Source organism: Salvelinus sp. IW2-2015, linkage group LG18, assembly GCF_002910315.2.
Source record: "Salvelinus sp. IW2-2015 linkage group LG18, ASM291031v2, whole genome shotgun sequence".
NCBI classification, from domain to species: domain Eukaryota; kingdom Metazoa; phylum Chordata; class Actinopteri; order Salmoniformes; family Salmonidae; genus Salvelinus; species Salvelinus sp. IW2-2015.
This window is the reverse complement of record NC_036858.1, coordinates 19,265,990-19,275,987: the sequence shown is the minus strand read 5'-3', so window position 1 is coordinate 19,275,987 and position 9,998 is coordinate 19,265,990. Positions and strand designations below refer to the sequence as shown.

General features: G+C 43.1%; 2 long non-coding RNA genes across 3 annotated transcripts in view; both read right to left on the bottom strand.

The window, feature by feature from the left end:
- Positions 1-554: 554 nt before the first annotated feature.
- On the bottom strand, positions 555-4,630 carry LOC111978413 (uncharacterized). Of its 2 annotated transcripts, XR_002879166.2 has the most exons (5): positions 3,062-4,630; positions 2,850-2,942; positions 2,556-2,705; positions 2,347-2,426; positions 555-2,257 (listed from the first exon to the last, which is right to left on the bottom strand). It is a non-coding gene; the product is annotated as an uncharacterized lncRNA (long non-coding RNA). The 2 variants fall into 2 exon arrangements; XR_002879165.2 differs by having other exon boundaries at positions 2,850-4,630.
- Positions 4,631-7,272: 2,642 nt separating this feature from the next.
- Positions 7,273-9,998, bottom strand: part of LOC111978742 (uncharacterized) — a 7,992-nt gene continuing 5,266 nt past the window's right edge. The window contains exons 2-3 of the long non-coding RNA XR_002879214.2: positions 7,983-8,147; positions 7,273-7,874 (exon numbers count right to left, since the gene is read on the bottom strand). This is a non-coding gene — a long non-coding RNA (uncharacterized lncRNA). The remainder of the gene's footprint in view (positions 7,875-7,982; positions 8,148-9,998) is intronic.

The window sequence follows — 9,998 nt, the reverse complement described above, 5'->3', positions numbered from 1 at the left end:
GTGGACACCTGCTCGTCGAACATCTCATTCCAAAATCATGGACCTTAGTATGGAGTTGGTCCTCCCTTTGCTGCTATAACAGCCTCCACTCTTCTGGGAAGACTTTCCACTAGATGCTGGAACATTGCTGCGGGGACTTGCTTCCATTCAGCCACGAGCATTAGTGAGGTCGGGCACTGATGTTGGGCAATTAGGCCTGGCTCGCAGTTGGCATCCCAATTTATCACAAAGGTGTTGAAGGAGGTTGAGGTCAGGGCCAGTCAAGTTCTTCCACACCGATCACAGGGGCATTGTCATTCTGAAATCATTAATTGTTTATGGTTCWTTGAACCATGGGAAACAGTGTTTAAACCCTTTACAATGAAGATCTGTGAAGTTCTTTGGATTTTTACGAATTATATTTGAAAGACAAGGTCCTTTAAAAAGGGACATTTCTTTTTTTGCTGAGTTTATTTTCTTAGCACATACAACTCAGCAGTAMATTTTCAGGCATTCAAGGAATCTTTATTCTAAGGCTTGAATAATAAAAAAACTATCATATAAATAACTATAAATATAATGTACAAAATACATTTTGGAATCAAATAAAGTAAACAATTAATGTTATTGACAACTCAAACCATACTTTAATATTCCTATGCCTGTGTATTCAACTTTACAAAATGCCTGCCTCAACACAATAACCAAATGTGACACTAACCAGGTTTCCATCCAACCTTTTTATGTGAGTAAAGAAAAGTTGGGATCTTTTTGTCTCTGTAAAATTAGTTAATCGAGAAATTTTCCCTTTTATGGGAAAATATTGATTTAATAACCATCCTATTGAAGTAAACGTGGGAGTCACACGATGACGTGTGGTCCTCCCACTACGACTTGTCGGGAAAGCATGCAGTTTTAGGCTTCAGATTAAATAAGTTGTGATGAACTTCACAGGGTGGTGAAATTGCATGTGATGAGCTTGATGTTTCTTTCCAATAAATATCAAGGGTTGCATTCTGGAGATATGATCATTGATGCTTGGCTGCAGACAAACAAAAAAATCTYGCTCTTACGTGCGCTCTAGCATGAAATGGTTGGAAGGAAACCTGGTTAAAACATTGAACTTCTAAAGAATTTAGAATTTTCTGGAACAGTATTTGGATAGTCCCCTGTAGATGCTCAAACTATCAAGAAACTAAGAAAATGTCAACTGCATCTATGCTGATATGTTAGGGTTAGTTGACAGTAATTTAACATTTGTTGATGGTCTAACGATGCTCAATTAACTATCTACAGATGGACTATCCAAATAGTGTCGCTGAACTTTCTATTGGAAACATTGTCCGTATATGAGTCTGCAGCGATTAGACTAAAACTGGAAAATTAGGAGCCACACATTAAAGCTGCAGCCATGATCAAAAACCATTAACTGTTGTAATACATACATTTTAGAAAACATGTTCCAGCTTTATTTTGGTGGATATGAACTCTCTCTCGCTTATCTCCGTTACATTCAGAACATAGTGTATGTTACAACTTTATTTAGAGTGGATATCAAATCTCAACTCTCGCTTATCTCATCAAGCACTCCACATTGTTTACATATTGACTGACAGCGGCAGTACAGAAAGAGCCATCTCTCTTTCTATTGAGTTCTACTGAAGGGCAGAACAGCTGAAACACGTGTGTGGTCAAAAATAACACCCACTGGACCTGGTTTATGTCAAATGACAATGAAAGGAAAACATTTACAACTTCTAAAGAATGTAGGGTTTTCGATTGGAAAAGCTGTCTGTGTGAGGCTATGCTACGATTTAACAAGGCAAAGATGGGACAATGTGGAGCCACACATTAAAGATGTATCTACGAGAAAGGCCTTTGCAGCCATGTAAGGGCATGAGTTGGAGACAACCTCAATGACGGTAAATGCAAATACCCACACATCATTAATCTTGCTTCAATAGGTCCTTCTTCAGAGACAAAAGTTTGGGTTTAAGCATTTTCCCATCATCCAAGGCCAATCAGGACTTTTTGTATGAAGTCAGAAGTGTGGATCAGCTGCTTGGGATAACTCAGATGCAAGGCGTAAATCAAACCAAATAACAACATAAGTGCATCAGCCAACCTGGGGACATCACTCATTACAATGTCACCTTCTAGCTAGCACAACAGCAATCCTTGCTGAGTTGAACTGGACATGATCAGTTTAGTTCTCGCTGACGACTGTGAGGAGAGAGACAGGTGTGTCTGTAATGTCCGGCTCTTCAGTTTCCTCTACCTGAAACATGCATAAATGTAAGTGTTTTACCATACAAGCGAACAAACGTAAGATGTTAACTGTTAAGACTGTATGCAGGAAATACTTACATTCCAGTGGTTTCCTCGCGAAGGTAGATGGGGAGACCACAAAGGGCAGTAGTGCGCCTGGTGTTCACGTCAAGTTGCTCCTTTTAAGAGTGACACACATGGTGCAGAGTAGAGTTTAAAATGTAGCTTGTCTATGGTCATGCACTGTTATGTTGAATACAATAAAATGAATGTTTGAATGCTCAGAGTGGTATTCCATTTTTACCTACCTGGAGATCATCACTTCTCATAGCCTCTGCTGCATGGCCTGTCCGTGCTGCCCTMTGCCTGAACAAGGCAGTCGGGTGGTGTCTGTCTAGTTCGGCGTAGAATCGGCTMTTCAGATTGATGTTTGTTATGCGGTGGAAGTCTGCACACACCTGCAWAAAAAATACAACAAACCACAAACAAAAGCCACATTGAACAATGTTTACTGAAAAATATCTTCCAAAGGGGAAGAGGRTTAAAGGGTAGTGAGACAGAAACAGAGACAAAAAGAGAGAGAGGAGTATCAGCTGTTTTACCTGAGACTCCAAGTGAAGGGCTGGACAGTTCTTTAGGAACCCTTTCACTGGCGGTCCATCATTGATGATCTCATTTCGTCTGCCTCAGTTTGTCTATTAATGTTAGAGAGAAACCTGTCTTTGAAACTTTGTTGATGATTCGCTGTCTCAGCTACTTAAGAGAGACTCTGGGTCTTTCCCTCTTGGGAAGTATGGCAGGAAGTTTACCTCACCTCGTCTTGGTATCTTGATGTTTGAGTGGAGTGACTCTCTCTCTGGGTTGTTTATGCTCCTCTTCACTGTATTCACTGTATTCAGGTTGGGCAAAACTAAACATGGCGGTGTTCGCCTTAGCAATCTCACTAGAATAAAGACCTCCTCCATTCCTGCCATTATTGAAAGAGATCGTGATACCTCACATCTCAAAATAGGGCTACTTAATGTTAGATCCCTCACTTCAAAGGCAGTTATAGTCAATTAACTGATCATAATCTTGATGTGATTGGCCTGAATGAAACATGGCTTAAGCCTGATGAATTTACTGTGTTAAATGAGGCCTCACCTCCTGGTTACACTAGTGACCATATCCCCCGTGCATCCCGCAAAGGCGGAGGTGTTGCTAACATTTACGATAGCAAATTTCAATTTATAAAAACCCCCCCGACGTTTTCGTCTTTTGAGCTTCTAGTCATGAAATCTATGCAGCCTACTCAATCACTTTTTATAGCTACTGTTTACAGGCCTCCTGGGCCATATACAGCATTCCTCACTGAGTTCCCTGAATTCCTATCGGACATTGTAGTTAKAGCAGATAATATWAAAATKTTGGGTGATTTTAATATTCACATGGAAAAGTCCACAGACCCACTCCAAAAGGCTTTCGGAGCCATCATCGACTCAGTGGGTTTTGTCCAAAATGTCTCTGGACCAACTCACTGTCAGTCATACTCTGGACCTAGTTTTGTCCCATGGAATAAATGTTGTGGATCTTAATGTTTTTCCTCATAGTCCTGGACTATCRGACCACCATTTTATTACGTTTGCAATAGCAACAAATAATCTGCTCRGACCCCAACCAAGGAGCATCAAAAGTCGTGCTATAAATTCTCAGACAACCCAAAGATTCCTTGATGCCCTTCCAGACTCCCTCTGCCTACCCAAGGACGTCAGAGGACAAAAATCAGTTAACCACCTAACTGAGGAAATCAATTTAACCTTGCGCAATACCCTAGATGCAGTTGCACCCCTAAAAACTAAGAACATTTGTCATAAGAAACTAGCTCCCTGGTAAACAGAAAATACCTGAGCTCTGAAGCGAGCTTCCAGAAAATTGGAACGGAAATGGCGCCACACCAAACTGGAAGTCTTCCGACTAGCTTGGAAAGACAGTACCGTGCAGTATCGAAGAGCCCTCACTGCTGCTCGATCATCCTATTTTTCCAACTTAATTGAGGAAAATAAGAACAATCCWAAATGTATTTTTGATACKGTCGCAAAGCTAACTAAAAAGCAGCATTCCCCAAGATAGGATGGCTTTCACTTCAGCAGTAATCAATTCATGRACTTCTTTGAGGAAAAGATCATGATCATTAGAAAGCAAATTACGGACTCCTCTTTAAATCTGCGTATTCCTCCAAAGCTCAGTTGTCCTGAGTCTGCACAACTCTGCCAGGACCTAGGATCAAGAGAGACACTCAAGTGTTTTAGTACTATATCTCTTGACACAATGATGAGAATAATCATGGCATCTAAACCTTCAAGCTGCATGGCATCTAAACCTTCAAGCTGCATACTTGGACCCTATTCCAACTAAACTGAAAGAGCTGCTTCCTGTGCTTGGCTCTCCTATGTTGAACATAATAAAGTCTCTCTATCCACCGGATGTGTACCAAACTCACTAAAAGTGGCAGTAATAAAGCCTCTCTTGAAAAAGCCAAACCGTGACCCAGAAAATATAAAAAACTATCGGCCTATATCGAATCTTACATTCTCTCAAATTTTAGAAAAAACTGTGCGCATCAACTCACTGCCTTCCTGAGGACAAACAATGTATACGAAATGCTTCAGTCTGGTTTTAGACCCCATCATAGCACTAGACTGCACTTGTGAAGGTGGTAAATTACCTTTTAATGGCGGTCAGACCGAGGCTCTGCATCTGTCCTCGTGCTCCTTAGACCTTAGTGCTGCTTTGATACCATCGATCACCACATTCTTTTTGGAGAGATTGGAAACCCAAATTGGTCTACAACGGACAAGTTCTGGCCTGTTTAGATCTTATCTGTCGAAAGATATCAGTTTGTTCTCTGTCAATGGTTTGTTCCTCTGACAAATCAACTGTACATTTCGGTGTTCCTCAAGGTTTCCGTTTTAGGACCACTATTGGTTTTCACTATATATTTTACCTCTTGGGGATGTCATTCGAAAACATTAATGTTAACTTTCACTGCTATGCGGATGACACACAGCTGTACATTTCAATGAAACATGGTGAAGCCTCAAAATTGCCCTCGCTAGAAGCCTGTGTTTCAGACATAAGGAAGTGGATGGCTGCAAAACTTTCTACTTTTAACTCGAACAAAAACAGAGATGCTTGTTCTAGTCCCAAGAAACAAAGATCTTCTGTTGAATCTGACAATTAATCTTGATGGTTGTACAGTCGTCTCAAATAAACTTGAAGGACCTCGGCATTACTCTGGACCCTGATCTCTCTTTTGACGAACATATCAAGACTGTTTCAAGGACAGCTTCTTCCATCTACGTAACATTGCAAAAATCTGAAACTTTCTGTCCCAAAAATGCAGAAAAATGTATCCATGCTTTTGTTACTTCTAGGTTAGACTACTGCAATGCTCTACTTTCCGTCTACCCGGATTAAAGCACTAAATAAACTTCAGTTTAGTCTAAATACGGCTGCTAGAATCCTGACTAGAAACCCAAAATTTGATCATATTACTTCCAGTGCTAGCCTCCCTACACTGGCCTTCCTGTTACGGCAAGGGCTGATTTCAGGGTTTTACTTGCTACCTACAAAGCATTACATGGGCTTGCTCCTACCTATCTTTCGATTTGGTCCTGCCGTACATCCTACACGTACGCTACGGTTCACAAGACGCAGCCCTCCTAATTGTCCTAGAATTTCTAAGCAAACAGCTGGAGCAGGGCTTTCTCCTATAGATCTAATTTTTATGGAATGGTCTGCCTACCCATGTGAGAGACGCCGACTCGGTCTCAACTTTAAGTCTTTACTGAAGACTCATTCTTCAGTAGGTCATATGATTGAGTGTATTCTGGCCCAGGAGTGTGAAGGTGAACGGAAAGGCTCTGGAGCAACGAACAGCCCTTGCTGTCTCTGCCTGGCCGGTTCCCCTCTCTTTACTGGTTTCTCTGCCTCTAACCCTATTACAGGGCTGAGTCACTGGCTTACTGGTGCTCTTCCATGCCATCCCTAGAGGGGTGCGTCACTTGAGTGGGTTGAGTCGCTGAGTGATCTTCCTGTCTGGGTTGGTGCCCCCCCTTGGGTTGTGCCGTGGCGAGATCTTTGTGGACTATACTCGGCCTTGTCTCAGGATGGTAAGTTGGTGGTTGAAGATATCCTCTGGTGGTGTGGGGGCTGTGCTTTGGCAAAGTGGGTGGGGTTATATCCTTGCCTTGTTTGGCCCTGTCCGGGGGTATCATCGGATGGGGCCACAGTGTCTCCTGACCCTCCCTGTCTCAGCCTCCAGTATTTATGCTGCGGTAGTTTGTGTCGGGGCTAGCGGTCAATCTGTTATATCTGGAGTATTTCCCTGTCTTGTCATCGTGTGAATTTGAATTATGCTGCTCTCTAATTCTCTCTTTCTTTCTCTCTCTTGAGGACCTGAGACCTAGGACCATGCATCAGGACTTACCTGGCATGATGACTCCTTGCTGTCCCCAGTCCCCACTTGGCAGTGCTGCTGCTCCAGTTTTCAACTGTTCTGCTGCGGCTATGGAAACCCTGACCTGTTCCCGGACGTGCTACCTGTCCCAGACCTGCTGTTTCAACTCTCTAGAGACAGCAGGAGCGGAGAGAACTCTTATATGATCGGCTATGAAAGCCAACTGACATTTACTCCTGAGGTGCTGACTTGTTTGCACCCTCGACAACTACTTATTATTATTTGACCATGCTGGTCATTTATGAACATTTGAACATTTTGGCCATGTTCTGTTATAATCTCCACCCGGACAGCCAGAAGAGGACTGGCCAACCCCTCATAGCCTGGTTCCTCTCGAGGTTTCTTCCTAGGTTTTGGCCTTTCTAGGGAGTTTTCTACACCTGCATTGCTTGCTGTTTGGGGTTTTAGGGCTGGGTTTCTGTACAGCACTTTGAGATATCAGCTGATGTAAGGAGGCTATATAATCATTTGATTTGATATTCACAGAGACTCCAGCTCTTGCTCAACATTGTCCAATAGTTCCCCTCTTGAACTTCTGACTAGTCATCCATGCATACCATCCAGACTGACTCCCTGCTTCTTTGAGACATGGGTGCTTGGTAACAAGCACTTAGGCAGCCTTGCCTATTTCTCCCCCACTTKGATAGGCCTTAACTGTGTATTGCTTTAGCTACAGTATGTTCTCAAGAACGTCATGCTTCTGGGCTCTTGTTAATTTAAGAGTCTTTSGAGTTCTCATAGCAAATATTTCCCTCTCTAAGCAGGTGCTCAATATCATAAGAAAAAGATGGCACCAGAAAGCCATCAGGCCACTTCTCTGGGTGCTCTGGAGACTCTCTGGCGCGGGGCAGTATCTCTGTTTCCAGTTCCGGTTGAGCTGGCATCACGTTCTGATCTGATTACCTCCAGGACAGCTTTCTCAGGAAGCTCCTCAATGTCCACTAGACAGCACAATTGTCCATCCAAGTTAGGGTCTTCGTCTTAAAGGGTGAAGTCATTAGTCCAAATTAGTTTGTTTTGCATGATGATCTTCAGGTCATCCACCGACTGTGGACGGAAGGGTCATCTTCCTCACCATATCCGTTGCTACACGGACAGAAAGTAAGGTCTGGAGTGTAGGTTCTGCCATCTGAGGGAGGAAAAATACACATCATTTTATGATCCATCATATTCCTTCATTTAACAATTCCTTTTTTTTGAGTAAGGGGAAATATATATGAAATATATAATATGTCACCTTTTCAGTGTAGTAGTATGAATCTCTTGAGCGTCAGTAGCAATCTGAGCCGGTGTTGTATGCTGAGAGGGTGGATGTATCGTTGAACTCTGATATTGAGTGAACCGACAGATTGCCTGAGGACAGTTCATAGGACCGAAGATGTTCCACTTAGCAGGACTCATACTTTCAACAGAGAAAGGAAACATTATTATTCACAAGGAAGATCTGTTAAATTCTGCAGAACTGAGGGAGTCCTACATCCATTCCCACYGATACAAACACGCCATTGACATAATCAGTGCTATCAAGAGTGACTTTTGATGTGCAGTAAACAGTGTTGCTTTCTGTCTCTTGTTCAATGAAGTCCTTAGCTACTTCGGGTAGTGTTGAAACAAGGGCAGAGGTGTTCAGGGCATTCTTGAAGTTCTGAGAGTCATGCACAACCCTTTTGAAAAAGTGGTGTTTACCCTCAAACCTCATGGTCCAAAGGTATACAAGAGGCCCATAACACTTGATGAGTTCAGACTAATGCTCAACATAATGGTGCTTGGGTCAAAGCCTAAACCCAGGAAAGACCTGGGAGTCTGTCTATGATCACTGATTTTAGATTGCAAATACTGGACAGTTTCAGCTGTAAATGTTGGTGACAATACGAGCTCAACGAATGCTATTCATTGCCTACAGCTCAGCAGTCAACACCATAGTGCCCTCAAAGCTCATTCATCAATAAGCTAAGGACCCTGGGACTAAACACCTCCCTCTGCAACTGGAATCCTGGACTTCCTGACGGGCCACCCCAAGTGGTAAGGGTAGGTAACAACACATCCGCCATGCTGATCCTCAAACACAGGGGCCCCCAGGGTGCGTGCTCAGTCACTTCCTACTCCCTATTCACTCATGACGCACGGCCAGGCACGACTCCAACACCATCATTAAGTTTTCGGATGACACAACAGTGGTAGGTAACAATGTTATTAATCCAAAAGGTAGGCAAGAGAATGGTAAGAAGACAGGCAAAAAGGTCAAAATCAGATCCAGAGTCCAGGAGGTACAGAGCGGCAGACAGGCTCGTGGTCAAAGCAGGCAGAGTGTCAGGCAGGCGGTACAAAATCACAGAAACAGGCAAAGTTCAAAACCGGGAGGACTAGAAAAAGGAGAATGCAAAAGCAGGAGAATGGGAAAAAACGCTGGTTGACTTGGAAACATACAAGACGAACTGGCACAGAGACACACATTTGTTCTGACTGCCTGCTCAGACTAACAGCCTCCCCTGTTGTTCCTGTCAAATCAGACATGCAGTGTCAACCAATGAACCAAAAATGCGTGAGGGAGGCCGAGCCAACTCACTCACAGTCGCACACTTAGCAGCCGAGGAGAGAGAGGAAGGACTGCTGTGAAAATAACAGCTGGAAAATTGGTCGGAAGCACAGTAGCATTTGGATGCATTTTAATAATGTAGACAATGTAGAGCACAGATGTAGAATTTGCCAAACAAAATCTCATATAAAAGCGGTTCTACGCACAACCTACATTGACATCAGCCACGCTCAAAGTCCTAAATGAGAAACCGCCATCGATAAGAGACATTACTGTGCAGCCGTATTCAATGACCTGGCAAAGGCTTTCAACTCTGTCAATCACAACATTCTTATTAGCAGACTCAACAGCCTTGGTTTCTCAAATGATTGCCTTGCCTGGTTCACCAACTACTTCTCTGATAGAGTTCAGTGTTGTCAAATCGGAGGCCTGTTGTCTGGACCTTGGCAGTCTCATATTGGGGTGCCACAGGCTCAAGTCTCGGGCGGACTCCTTCTCTGTATGACATCAATGATGTCGCTCTTGCTGCTGGTGGATTCTTTGATCCACCTCTACGCGACGACACTATGTCTGTATAATCTCTGGCCTTCTTGAAAATTAGAAACTGTATCATTGTGAAGTTGAGACTAAACCTCCAAGACAAGGTCTTTCAATGCACATACAACTCTCCTTCCGATGGCGCTCCAGCCTGCCTCTTAATATGCAAGTAAAAACTAA